The sequence below is a fragment of the Lissotriton vulgaris genome, chromosome 3_1 (assembly GCF_964263255.1).
Source record: "Lissotriton vulgaris chromosome 3_1, aLisVul1.2, whole genome shotgun sequence".
Lineage (NCBI taxonomy): Eukaryota > Metazoa > Chordata > Amphibia > Caudata > Salamandridae > Lissotriton > Lissotriton vulgaris.
The window spans coordinates 1,212,217,221-1,212,231,853 of NC_141689.1; positions in this window are offsets into that span (position 1 = coordinate 1,212,217,221).

A 14,633-nucleotide genomic window follows, 5' to 3' on the forward strand; every position below is an offset into this window, starting at 1 on the left:
TGTCACTATGGTGACACCTAACTTTGTGGATCCTGGACAATACATGCCAGGTGATAATTACCTGGTGACCAATGCCAGCAATGTCACTACTACACATAGTGTGGCACTTGTTAACTTTTCCTGGGGAGGGGTAACTGGCCTAAAAAGAGTTGTGGTTAGTGCTGATCTCCCAGTAGAATGTTTGTTGGGCAATGACCTGGAGAACTCTCTTTGGTCAGAAGTTGAGTACAGGACTCATGCAGAGATGTTAGGGATATCATCACATGTCCTTGCTGTGACCAGGTCACAGGCCAAAAAGTGCCTCTCTGAACCTCAGGTCTTGGATCCTGGAACAATGGACCAAGCACCTTCCAAGAAGAAGAACAGGAGGGTAAAGGCTGTGCCTTCCCAACTGCCTGCAAGTGAGGATCAGGCTTCACAGGAAACTGATCTTGAGACCCCTGAAGGAACTGTCTCTGAAGAACTTGAACCTGATCAGGTTGAGTTTCTGGGGACAGGGGGACCTTCTAGGGCAGACTTGGGGCAGGCAAGTTAACCTGTCCTTCTCTTGAACCCCTCAGACAGCAGGCTGCTGCTGAGGCTGCTGGGAATGCTCAAGGTGCCCATAAAGTTTATTGGGATGAAGGACTCCTTTACACAGAGGGTAGAGACCCCAAGCCTGGTGCAACCAGGAGGTTGGTTATACCTCTGCAATTTAGGGGTTTCCTTCTCACCTTGGCCCATGATATTCCTTTAGCAGGACACTTAGGCCAGAACAAGACCTGGGACAGGCTTGTCCCTCACTTTCACTGGCCTCACATGTCTGAAGACACCAAGGAGTTTTGTTGATCCTGTGAAACCTGCCAAGCCAGTGGTAAAGCAGGTGGAACCACAAAGGCCCCCCTAATACCACTACCTGTGGTGGGGGTTCCCTTTGAGAGAGTGGGGATTGATATTGTAGGTCCAATGGATCCCCCTACAGCATCTGGGCACAGATTCATACTGGTGGTAGTGGATCATGCCACCAGGTACCCAGAGGCAATTCCACTTAGGACCACAACAGCTCCTGTTGTGGCCAGGGCCTTACTTGGAGTTTTCTCCAGAGTGGGGTTTCCTAAGGAGGTAATATCTGATAGAGATGCCAACTTCATGTCAGGATATGTGACAGCTATGTGGAAGGAATGTGGTGTCAATTACAAGTTCACCACTCCTTATCATCCACAATGTAATGGGCTTGTTGAGAGATTTAACAAGACCCTAAAGGGCATGATTAAAGGATTACCTGAAAAGCTCAGGCGAAGATGGGATATCTTACTGCCCTGCCTTTTGTTTGCTTACAGAGAGGTCCCTCAAAAGGGGGTTGGCTTCAGCCCCTTTGAATTGTTGTTTGGGCACCCTGTAAGAGGACCCCTGTGTCTGGTGAAGGAAGGATGGGAGTTACCTCTCAAAAAGCCTAAGCAAGACATAGTGGACTATGTACTTGGTCTCCGCTCCAGGATGGCAGAGTACATGGAAAAGGCATCCAAAAACCTTGAGGCTAGCCAAGAATTACAGAAAGCTTGGCATGACCAAAAGGCTGTCCTTGTTGAATTTCAGCCTGGACAGAAGGTATGGGTGTTGGAGCCAGTGGCCCCAGCAGCAGTCCACGACAAATGGTCTGGACCCCATACAATTCTGGAGAAGAAGGGAGAGGTTACCTACTTGGTGGACCTAGGAACTCACAGGAGCCCCCACAGGGTGCTCCATGTAAACAGATTGAAGGCATATGTCAGCAGGGAAGACATGGGCTTGCTCATGGCTACAGATGAGGGACAGGAGGAAGAGAGTGACCCTCTCCCAGACCTGCTCACTCAGAACCCTGAGGATGGTTCAGTTGATGGTGTGGCCTTAGGTGGCAGCCTCACTGAGCATCAGCAACATGACTGCAGACAAGTTCTACAGGCATACAGACATATGTTCTCCTTGACACCCAGTCAGACTAACTGGTGTACCCATGTGGTGGACACTGGTGACAGTCTTCTTGTAAAGAGCAAGATTTACAGGCAACCTGACCACGTCAGGGACTGTATAAAGACTGAGGTGCAAAAGATGCTGGAATTAGGTGTCATTGAGCCTTCAGAGAGCCCCTGGGCTAGCCCAGTGGTTCTGGTCCCCAAACCTCACACCAAAGATGGCAAGAGAGAGATGAGGTTCTGTGTGGATTACAGAGGACTCAATGCTGTCACCAGGACAGATGCACACCCTATTCCAAGGGCAGATGAGCTCATTGACAAGTTGGCTTCTGCCAAATATTTGAGCACATTTGACTTGACAGCTGGCTACTGGCAAAACAGGTTAGCTGAGGAGTCTAAAGCCAAGACAGCATTTTCTACCCCTAGTGGGCATTATCAGTTTGTGGTGATGCCCTTTGGTTTGAAAAATGCACCTGCCACCTTCCAAAGGTTGGTGAATCAAGTCCTCACTGGGTTGGATTACTTTTGTGCAGCTTATCTGGATGATATTGCTGTCTTTAGCTCCACCTGGGAGGATCACCTGGTCCACCTGAAGGAAGTGCTTGAGGCTCTGCAAAAGGCAGGCCTCACTATCAAGGCAACAAAGTGCCAGATAGGGCAGAGCAAGGTTGTATACCTGGGCCACCTTGTAGGTGGAGGCCAAGTTCAACCACTGGAGAGTAAGATCCAGACCATCAAGGACGGGTCCCCTCCAACTACCCAGACTCAGGTCAGAGCTTTCTTGGGCCTGACTGGGTACTACAGGAAGTTTGTTAAGAACTATGGGTCCATTGTGACTCCTCTTAATGATCTGACATCTAAGAAGATGCCCAAAAAGGTTCAGTGGACAGAAAACTGTCAAAAGGCATTTGATGACCTGAAGAAGACCATGTGCTCTGCACCTATCCTGAAGAGTCCTGACTACTCAAGAGAGTTCATTGTCCAAACAGATGCTTCTGAGTTGGGAGTGGGAGCAGTGCTTTCATAGCTTAATGTAGATGGCCAGGACCAGCCCATTGCTTTTATTAGCAGAAGGCTGACCCCCAGAGAGAAACGTTGGTCAGCCATTGAGAGGGAGGCCTTTGCTGTGGTGTGGGCCCTGAAGAAGTTGAGACCATACTTATTTGGCACTCACTTCAAGATTCAGACCGACCATAAGCCCCTCTTATTGCTTAATCAGATGAAGGGTGAAAACCCCAAACTACTTAGGTGGTCCATTTCCCTACAGGGGATGGACTTTACAGTGGAGCACCGCCCAGGGACTGACCATGGCAACGCAGATGGTCTCTCCAGGTACTTCCACTTAGAACATGAAGACACAACTGGTCAAGGTTAGTCTAATGTCCCTGCGTTTGGGGGGGGGGGGGTTATGTAGGAGAGTAGGGTCTGCTATCCTATGGTCACCCCAAATTTTTGCTTTTTGCTTCACTGGTTTCTGACTTAATGTGGCTGTGGGCCTGCTAATCAGACCCACAGCCTGCTGTTCTCTCTCTAAATTACTGCCAATGCACTTTAGGTGCATTACGAATTGGAACTGGTTCACCTTATTAGCCCCTGTAGTAGTGTACCCTAGGTACCCAGGGCATAGGTGTTTCCAAGGCCTACCAGGGGCTGCAGCATGTATTGTGCCACCCCTGGCCTGGCCTCCATATTTGACACAACTGGCTGATCACTCAGCTGGGATAAGTTGGTGTAATCACCTCTTACTTGGGTACAGTATGCCTGTGCCTAACCCTAAACTGGACACATATGTTCCTATCAGCCACTCCTATGGAAGGCCTCATCAATCCTGGAGGCAGAGTGCTTGGAAATATGTGAGATGGTGTTCTAGCATGAGCTGAGCCTGTCTGCAGCTGTCGGGAACCACTCCCTAAGCTGTTCCGGGATATTGCCATACCATATACTCTTAAGTGCATTATAATCCTCGCGGTTAAATGCTATCTTTGGTTTGGCTTTATCAAAACATGTCGAGTAAGGTGTCATACGAATTGGAATACTATCCCCTCGACAGTTCTGTCGACGGGGATAGCATTCCACCCTTCTAGAGGGACACGACATGTGTGTAGCCTTAACCCCGGTTAAAGTTAAACAGAGCCTCAGCATCACAAAATGGATGCTGCCACCACAGACACGAGTCTGGCCTCCTGCTGCTGACCGAAACTCGGCAGATGGTGGCCTGGACAAAGGGTTTCCTGCCTTGGGAGGTGCGAGCACCACCCCAGACAGGGTTTTGTGTATTGGGTAGGACAGGGCTGAATAGAATCAGACATGCCCGGGGCACACAAGGTGTCCCCGTGCATAAGCCAGTCCAAACCGGTCCTGGGACTTTCCAGACCCAGGCCAGGAGCTGGACAAAGGAAAGGGGGTGTAACTGCCCCCCTTCCTGGTTCCTCCCAGAGGAGGGACCTAGTAGGTGATCCACCCCTCAGATTGGGAATAAGAGTGGGAGCAGTGCCATTGCACAGCAGATCATCCTGAATCAACTTTAAACAAAGAAGAAGACTGGACTTCGACATTCTGCTGCTCAGAAGACTGAAGAGAATCTCCCTTGTGGCCTAGGAGTGGCCACCCTGTGAACACAGGCACCAACCAGCAACTCGACGTCTGCTTTGCCGCCGCCTCCCACCTCCCGCCGGAGCCCAGAGCCCGACAAGAACCAGACTCCCAGACCTCTCAGAGCCCGATCCACAGTCCCTGTAAAGAAGGGACCCGTGGAGGCACCGAGTGACGTGGGACCAGACCTCTTGGAAGACACTCGAAAAGCTGACTGCGCAGCTTCTGAGGTATCCTCGACGTTGTGCTTTGGGGACTGACAACCCCCACTACCGAGTAGCCCTTGCTTCAAAGAAGAGCCCTCCAGCATCTCCACGATCTGCGTGGGGCCCATTTGCATTGTGCCACTCGACGCGCCATCCCGGCCACTAGCTACGTGGTCAGCGGCCATCTTGGCGACGAAACCGACAATTTACACAGCAGGTCTGGTTGCTCCAGACCTACCCAAGCTCCTGTAAAAAGGAGCACTCGCTCTGACCTTGCTGGTCCGAGTGTTAAGCATCTTTTAACTTCTGCGTGGCTTGCATTTGCCAAGGCCTGTTTGCTCCGATCAGGTCGCCGACACCGCCAACAGCGAGAAGCCTGCGTGGGACAGCTTGTGACCGACTCCTGGAAGTCCTCAACCCCGGGTGTCCACGTGGCTGCAGAGAGAAGCTACCCAACAACGCCTGTTTGCACCCGACATCGCCTGGTTCCACTCTGGTTCCACAGTAGTCACTGGCTAGTGACTTTGAACATTGTCCCCTCTGCTTTCAGGTCTTCACATCTTCAGATCCACCCTTGGATCCACCGGAACTCTTCACATCGATCCGCCTGCAGCATCTTCAGCTCCAAGCACCATCGACCAGTGTGACGAACCCCGACACTACTTCGACCCTGTGCACCAGCTTCATGTGGGTGAGGTAACTCAGCTCCGCCGGTGTTCCTACACTAGTACACATCTCAAGGGCCTGTGTCTTAAGTTTCAGCTCCATAGGTCACTCGGAAGGTTCCTAACTTTCTAACTTTGTACTTTTTACGCACCATAGACTTTGCATGAGAAAGTGCGTGCACTTCGAACACTGCACCCGAGTCCCGCGGGCCTTTCCCGACTTAGTCACTGCTAGTCTCGAATAGCTCCAGCGATTCCCAAGGCCCTAGGCCTGTCCCCTTTCTGATTGGTATCTCTTATACCACTTTCTTAGTATATGGTTTAGGTGGCCCCTAGGGCTCATCCATATTGTGCAACTTTTGTGTTTTTTAAACTGTCTTGTGATTTAACGCTTGTGCTTCTGTGCTCATAAAGAGTCCAGGGGATTTTATAGTTAATAAATCAATATATATTTTCAATATATATCTGTGTGGTGTCCTTTCATTTGGTATTCAAGGGGGTTGTGTATGGTAATACAGCTGGCTTCACATGCCTTTCAGAGTTTAGCCTAAGACTGCTTTGTCCACGTTACCACTAGGATAACTGTTCTACAAGGTTGAATTACAACCATCATCATAAGGGTTGCTTGGCATGGTACAAAGTGATCACTAAGAATTAGTGAGCATTATATACCAGGCCAACTTCTCACATTGGTGGCAGCGGTGGGATCTGAACTTGCTGTTGTTTTACCATTACAATCTTTGAGATTATCATTTGAAAGATCATACAGGTACCTGCTAGGTACATATAAAACAAGACTAGTATACTTAAGTTCTACTGAACTTAGTTGTTGTAGAGCAAAGGGAGTAGCACACCCTAGCTACAACTACTAGATAGGTTTAGTAGGTAAACACCAGTGTAGGTAGATTGCAACACATCCACCCACACTAGAGCAATGTCAGGAGCAGAGGGTTCCACTGGGAACATCCCTGTTGAGAGTGACCCTCCAAGGGCACCATCCAAATTTGCTATTTTTTTCTTTAAGGAATTAAGACAGCTTTGTGTCTTAAGGGGTCTGAAGACAGGGCCTTCCCCTACTACAGACCACCTAAGAGAGCTTTTAGACCAGTCTGAGACTCTAAAGCCCTCTAAGGCAAACCCCACAGGGAATGCTGAAGGAGGCCATCCTTCAGAGGATGACACTGTAGACCCCCCTGGTCCTATCATCCTGGTAGATGAGGAAGCCCCCATCACTGGAGCTCCTCAGGTAGATGAGGAGGAAGAGGAAGAAGAGGAAGAGGTGGAAAGCAGTGAGTCAGATGATGACAGAAATAGTCAGGTGCTGGTCAGTAGACTGAACCAGGCTAACTTAAGCCTACTTGGGAATGAATCAGGTAACAACCCATTCAGACCCCCAGGTGGACTTAACCAGAAGCCTAGGAGGAGAAGGACTCACTCAGGTGACTCTGACAAATCCCATGCTTCTAGAGGCTCTCATGGTCACTCCAGAAGGGAGATGACTAGCCCTCAGAGAAGGGAACATGAGGCCAAAATGAGAGAGGCTGAGCTTAGGATCCAGAAGCGAGAACTAGAGGTTGCCCTGGTCCAAGAGAGACTTGCTAGAGCAAGACAGCCTAGAGAGAGTGGGGTAATAGAACCCACTGGTGGCAGCAATATCCACAAGGATAAAGACAGGTCTTTTGATAATAGAAACCTGAGTAAGATTGTGCCCCCCTACAAAGCTGGGGATGATATCCATAAATGGATTACTGCAATGGAGAGAGCCTGCAGAGTACAGCAGATCCCTCAGGAGCAGTGGGCAGCAATCTTGTGGCTCTCCTTTGAAGGTAGAGGCCGAGACAGACTCCTCACAGTTAGTGATGGGGATTCTAGAAACTACCTGGTCCTGAAGAGTGCTCTGATTGATGGGTTAGGCTTAACCACTGAACAGTACAGGTTAATGTTCAGAGATACCCAGAAGACACAGACTCAGGACTGGTCTGAATTTGTTGAGTGTGCCACTAAGGCTCTGGAGGGATGGTTGCTGGGAAGCAAGGTTACAGACTATGAAGGATTGTATAATTTGCTGATGAGAGAACAAATTTTAAATAATTGTCAGAACCAGCAGTTGCATCAACATTTGATTGACTCAGATTTGACCTCTCCCCAAGAATTGGGAAAGAGGGCAGATAAATGGGTAAGAACCAGAGTTAAGCAAAAGAACCAGAACCAGAACCAGGGTGGTGACCAGAAGAAAACAGACCAGAAGGGTGGGGAGCAGAAAGCTAAAGACCAGAAGTCTTCAACAGGGCCCCAAACTGATACAGAGGGTGGGTCCCAAACTTCCAAGAAGAAGAAGAAAGAAGGTCAGAAGAAACCCTGGTGTAAAACTTGTAAGAACACCTCTCACTGGACAAGTGAGTGTAAAAAGGGTGGAGCCCCCGGCACTGCAGCCCCTAAGGCAACTGCACCCACTAGTACAGCTAGCAGTGCTGGTCCTCAAACCAAGGGGGTAGTGGGTATCACTTTGGGAACTGAAGGAGATTCTGACCTAGTCAGAACCCTTACACAGGCTGTTCTGATTTGTGAAGGGGACATAGATTTGACCCCTGACATAAGTCCCAGTAACCTGGGCAAATACAGACAGACACCTTTGATCAACAATAAAGTGGCTCAAGCTTACAGGGACACATGTGCCAGTGTCACTATGGTGACACCTAACTTTGTGGACCCTGGACAATACATGCCAGGTGATAATTACCTGGTGACCAATGCCAGCAATGTCACTACTACACATAGTGTGGCACTTGTTAACTTTTCCTGGGGAGGGGTAACTGGCCTAAAAAGAGTTGTGGTTAGTGCTGATCTCCCAGTAGAATGTTTGTTGGGCAATGACCTGGAGAACTCTCTATGGTCAGACGTTGAGTACAGGACTCATGCAGAGATGTTAGGGATATCATCACATGTCCTTGCTGTGACCAGGTCACAGGCCAAAAAGTGCCTCTCTGAACCTCAGGTCTTGGATCCTGGAACAATGGACCAAGCACCTTCCAAGAAGAAGAACAGGAGGGTAAAGGCTGTGCCTTCCCAACTGCCTGCAAGTGAGGATCAGGCTTCACAGGAAACTGATCTTGAGACCCCTGAAGGAACTGTCTCTGAAGAACTTGAACCTGATCAGGTTGAGTTTCTGGGGACAGGGGGACCTTCTAGGGCAGACTTGGGGCAGGCTCAGTTAACCTGTCCTTCTCTTGAACCCCTCAGACAGCAGGCTGCTGCTGAGGCTGCAGGGAATGCTCAAGGTGCCCATAAAGTTTATTGGGATGAAGGACTCCTTTACACAGAGGGTAGAGACCCCAAGCCTGGTGCAACCAGGAGGTTGGTTATACCTCTGCAATTTAGGGGTTTCCTTCTCACCTTGGCCCATGATATTCCTTTAGCAGGACACTTAGGCCAGAACAAGACCTGGGACAGGCTTGTCCCTCACTTTCACTGGCCTCACATGTCTGAAGACACCAAGGAGTTTTGTCGCTCCTGTGAAACCTGCCAAGCCAGTGGTAAAGCAGGTGGAACCACAAAGGCCCCCCTAATACCACTACCTGTGGTGGGGGTTCCCTTTGAGAGAGTGGGGATTGATATTGTAGGTCCAATGGATCCCCCTACAGCATCTGGGCACAGATTCATACTGGTGGTAGTGGATCATGCCACCAGGTACCCAGAGGCAATTCCACTTAGGACCACAACAGCTCCTGTTGTGGCCAGGGCCTTACTTGGAGTTTTCTCCAGAGTGGGGTTTCCTAAGGAGGTAATATCTGATAGAGGTGCCAACTTCATGTCAGGATATTTGACAGCTATGTGGAAGGAATGTGGTGTCAACTACAAGTTCACCACTCCTTATCATCAACAATGTAATGGGCTTGTTGAGAGATTTAACAAGACCCTAAAGGGCATGATTAAAGGATTACCTGAAAAGCTCAGGCGAAGATGGGATATCCTACTGCCCTGCCTTTTGTTTGCTTACAGAGAGGTCCCTCAAAAGGGGGTTGGCTTCAGCCCCTTTGAATTGTTGTTTGGGCACCCTGTAAGAGGACCCCTGTGTCTGGTGAAGGAAGGATGGGAGTTACCTCTCAAAAAGCCTAAGCAAGACATAGTGGACTATGTACTTGGTCTCTGCTCCAGGATGGCAGAGTACATGGAAAAGGCATCCAAAAACCTGGAGGCTAGCCAAGAATTACAGAAAGCTTGGCATGACCAAAAGGCTGTCCTTGTTGAATTTCAGCCTGGACAGAAGGTATGGGTGTTGGAGCCAGTGGCCCCAGCAGCACTCCAAGACAAATGGTCTGGACCCCATACAATTCTGGAGAAGAAGGGAGAGGTTACCTACTTGGTGGACCTAGGAACTCCCAGGAGCCCCCACAGGGTGCTCCATGTAAACAGATTGAAGGCATATGTCAGCAGGGAAGACATGGGCTTGCTCATGGCTACAGATGAGGGACAGGAGGAAGAGAGTGACCCTCTCCCAGACCTGCTCACTCAGAACCCTGAGGATGGTTCAGTTGATGGTGTGGCCTTAGGTGGCAGCCTCACTGAGCATCAGCAACATGACTGCAGACAAGTTCTACAGGCATACAGACATATGTTCTCCTTGACACCCAGTCAGACTAACTGGTGTACCCATGTGGTGGACACTGGTGACAGTCTTCCTGTAAAGAGCAAGATTTACAGGCAACCTGACCACGTCAGGGACTGTATAAAGACTGAGGTGCAAAAGATGCTGGAATTAGGTGTCATTGAGCCTTCAGAGAGCCCCTGGGCTAGCCCAGTGGTTCTGGTCCCCAAACCTCACACCAAAGATGGCAAGAGAGGGATGAGGTTCTGTGTGGATTACAGAGGACTCAATGCTGTCACCAGGACAGATGCACACCCTATTCCAAGGGCAGATGAGCTCATTGACAAGTTGGCTTCTGCCAAATATTTGAGCACATTTGACTTGACAGCTGGCTACTGGCAAATCAGGTTAGCTGAGGAGTCTAAAGCCAAGACAGCATTTTCTACCCCTAGTGGGCATTATCAGTTTGTGGTGATGCCCTTTGGTTTGAAAAATGCACCTGCCACCTTCCAAAGGTTGGTGAATCAAGTCCTCAATGGGTTGGATGACTTTTGTGCAGCTTATCTGGATGATATTGCTGTCTTTAGCTCCACCTGGGAGGATCACCTGGTCCACCTGAAGGAAGTGCTTGAGGCTCTGCAAAAGGCAGGCCTCACTATCAAGGCAACAAAGTGCCAGGTAGGGCAGAGCAAGGTTGTATACCTGGGCCACCTTGTAGGTGGAGGCCAAGTTCAACCACTGGAGAGTAAGATCCAGACCATCAAGGACTGGTCCCCTCCAACTACCCAGACTCAGGTCAGAGCTTTCTTGGGCCTGACTGGGTACTACAGGAAGTTTGTTAAGAACTATGGGTCCATTGTGACTCCTCTTAATGATCTGACATCTAAGAAGATGCCCAAAAAGGTTCAGTGGACAGAAAACTGTCAAAAGGCATTTGATGACCTGAAGAAGGCCATGTGCTCTGCACCTATCCTGAAGAGTCCTGACTATTCAAGAGAGTTCATTGTCCAAACAGATGCTTCTGAGTTGGGAGTGGGAGCAGTGCTTTCACAGCTTAATGTAGATGGCCAGGACCAGCCCATTGCTTTTATTAGCAGAAGGCTGACCCCCAGATAGAAACGTTGGTCAGCCATTGAGAGGGAGGCATTTGCTGTGGTGTGGGCCCTGAAGAAGTTGAGACCATACTTATTTGGCACTCACTTCAAGATTCAGACCGACCATAAGCCCCTCTTATGGCTTAATCAGATGAAGGGTGAAAACCCCAAACTACTCAGGTGGTCCATTTCCCTACAGGGGATGGACTTTACAGTGGAGCACCGCCCAGGGACTGACCATGGCAACGCAGATGGTCTCTCCAGGTACTTCCACTTAGAACATGAAGACACAACTGGTCAAGGTTAGTCTAATGTCCCTGCGTTTGGGGGGGGTTATGTAGGAGAGTAGGGTCTGCTATCCTATGGTCACCCCAAATTTTTGCTTTTTGCTTCACTGGTTTCTGACTTAATGTGGCTGTGGGCCTGCTAATCAGACCCACAGCCTGCTGTTCTCTCTCTAAATTACTGCCAATGCACTTTAGGTGCATTACGAATTGGAACTGGTTCACCTTATTAGCCCCTGTAGTAGTGTACCCTAGGTACCCAGGGCATAGGTGTTTCCAAGGCCTACCAGGGGCTGCAGCATGTATTGTGCCACCCCTGGCCTGGCCTCCATATTTGACACAACTGGCTGATCACTCAGCTGGGATAAGTTGGTGTAATCACCTCTTACTTGGGTACAGTATGCCTGTGCCTAACCCTAAACTGGACACATATGTTCCTATCAGCCACTCCTATGGAAGGCCTCATCAATCCTGGAGGCAGAGTGCTTGGAAATATGTGAGATGGTGCTCTAGCATGAGCTGAGCTTGTCTGCAGCTGTCGGGAACCACTCCCTAAGCTGTTCCGGGATATTGCCATACCATATACTCTTAAGTGCATTATAATCCTCGCGGTTAAATGCTATCTTTGGTTTGGCTTTATCAAAACATGTCGAGTAAGGTGTCATACGAATTGGAATACTATCCCCTCGACAGTTCTGTCGACGGGGATAGCATTCCACCCTTCTAGAGGGACACGACATGTGTGTAGCCTTAACCCCAGTTAAAGTTAAACAGAGCCTCAGCATCACAAAATGGATGCTGCCACCACAGACACGAGTCTGGCCTCCTGCTGCTGACCGAAACTCGGCAGATGGTGGCCTGGACAAAGGGTTTCCTGCCTTGGGAGGTGCGAGCACCACCCCAGACAGGGTTTTGTGTATTGGGTAGGACAGGGCTGAATAGAATCAGACATGCCCGGGGCACACAAGGTGTCCCCGTGCATAAGCCAGTCCAAACCGGTCCTGGGACTTTCCAGACCCAGGCCTGGCGAGGAGCTGGACAAAGGAAAGGGGGTGTAACCGCCCCCCTTCCTGGTTCCTGCCAGAGGAGGGACCTAGTAGGTGATCCACCCCTCAGATTGGGAATAAGAGTGGGAGCAGTGCCATTGCACAGCAGATCATCCTGAATCAACTTTAAACAAAGAAGAAGACTGGACTTCGACATTCTGCTGCTCAGAAGACTGAAGAGAATCTCCCTTGTGGCCTAGGAGTGGCCACCCTGTGAACACAGGCACCAACCAGCAACTCGACGTCTGCTTTGCCGCCGCCTCTCGCCGGAGCCCGAGCCCAGAGCCCGACAAGAACCAGACTCCCAGACCTCTCAGAGCCTGATCCACAGTCCCTGCAAAGAAGGGACCCGTGGAGGCACCGAGTGACGTGGGACCGGACCTCTTGGAAGACACTCGAAAAGCTGACTGCGCAGCTTCTGAGGTATCCTCGACGTTGTGCTTTGGGGACTGAGAACCGCCACTACCGAGTAGCCCTTGCATCAAAGAAGAGCCCTCCAGCATCTCCATGATCTGCGTGGGGCCCATTTGCATTGTGCCACTCGACGCGCCATCCCGGCCACTAGCCACGTGGTCAGCGGCCATCTTGGCAACAAAACCGACAATTTACACAGCAGGTCTGGTTGCTCCAGACCTACCCAAGCTCCTGTAAAAAGGAGCACTCGCTCTGACCTTGCTGGTCCGAGTGTTAAGCATCTTTCAACTTCTGCGTGGCTTGCATTTGCCAAGGCCTGTTTGCTCGGATCAGGTCGCCAACACCGCCAACAGCGAGAAGCCTGCGTGGGACAGCTCGTGACCGACTCCTGGACGTCCCCGACCCCGGGTGTCCACGTGGCTGCAGAGAGAAGCTACCCAACAACGCCTGTTTGCACCCGACATCGCCTGGTTCCACTCTGGTTCCACTCTGGTTCCACGGTAGTCACTGGCTAGTGACTTTGAACATTGTCCCCTCTGCTTTCAGGTCTTCACATCTTCAGATCCACCCTTGGATCCACCGGAACTCTTCACATCGAGCCGCCTGCAGCATCTTCAGCTCCAAGCACCATCGACCAGCGTGACGAACCCCGACACTACTTCGACCCTGTGCACCCGCTTCCTGTGGGTGAGGTAACTCAGCTCCGCCGGTGTTCCTACACTGGTACACATCTCAAGGGCCTGTGTCTTAAGTTTCAGCTCCATGGGTCACTCGGAAGGTTCCTAACTTTCTAACTTTGTACTTTTTACGCACCATAGACTTTGCATTGGAAAGTGCGTGCACTTTGAACACTGCACCCGAGTCCCGCGGGCCTTTCCCGACTTAGTCACTGATAGTCTCGAATAGCTCCAGCGATTCCCAAGGCCCTAGGCCTGTCCCCTTTCTGATTGGTATCTCTTATACCACTTTCTTAGTATATGGTTTAGGTGGCCCCTAGGGCTCATCCATATTGTGCAACTTTTGTGTATTTTAAACTGTCTTGTGATTTAACGCTTGTGCTTCTGTGCTCATAAAGAGTCCAGGGGATTTTATAGTTAATAAATCAATATATATTTTCAATATATATCTGTGTGGTGTCCTTTCATTTGGTATTCAAGGGGGTTGTGTATGGTAATACAGCTGGCTTCACATGCCTTTCAGAGTTTAGCCTAAGACGGCTTTGTCCACGTTACCACTAGGATAACTGGTCTACAAGGTTGAATTACAACCATCATCATAAGGGTTGCTTGGCATGGTACAAAGTGATCACTAAGAATTAGGGAGCATTATATACCAGGCCAACTTCTCACATTGGTGGCAGCGGTGGGATCTGAGCTTGCTGTTGTTTTACCATTACAATCTTTGAGATTATCATTTGAAAGATCATACAGGTACCTGCTAGGTACATATAAAACAAGACTAGTATACTTAAGTTCTACTGAACTTAGTTGTTGTAGAGCAAAGGGAGTAGCACACCCTAGCTACAACTACTAGATAGGTTTAGTAGGTAAACACCAGTGTAGGTAGATTGCAACACATCCACCCACACTAGAGCAATGTCTGGAGCAGAGGGTTCCACTGGGAACATCCCTGTTGAGAGTGACCCTCCAAGGGCACCATCCAAATTTGCTATTTTTTCCTTTAAGGAATTAAGACAGCTTTGTGTCTTAAGGGGTCTGAAGACAGGGCCTTCCCCTACTACAGACCACCTAAGAGAGCTCTTAGACCAGTCTGAGACTCTAAAGCCCTCTAAGGCAAACCCCACAGGGAATGCTGA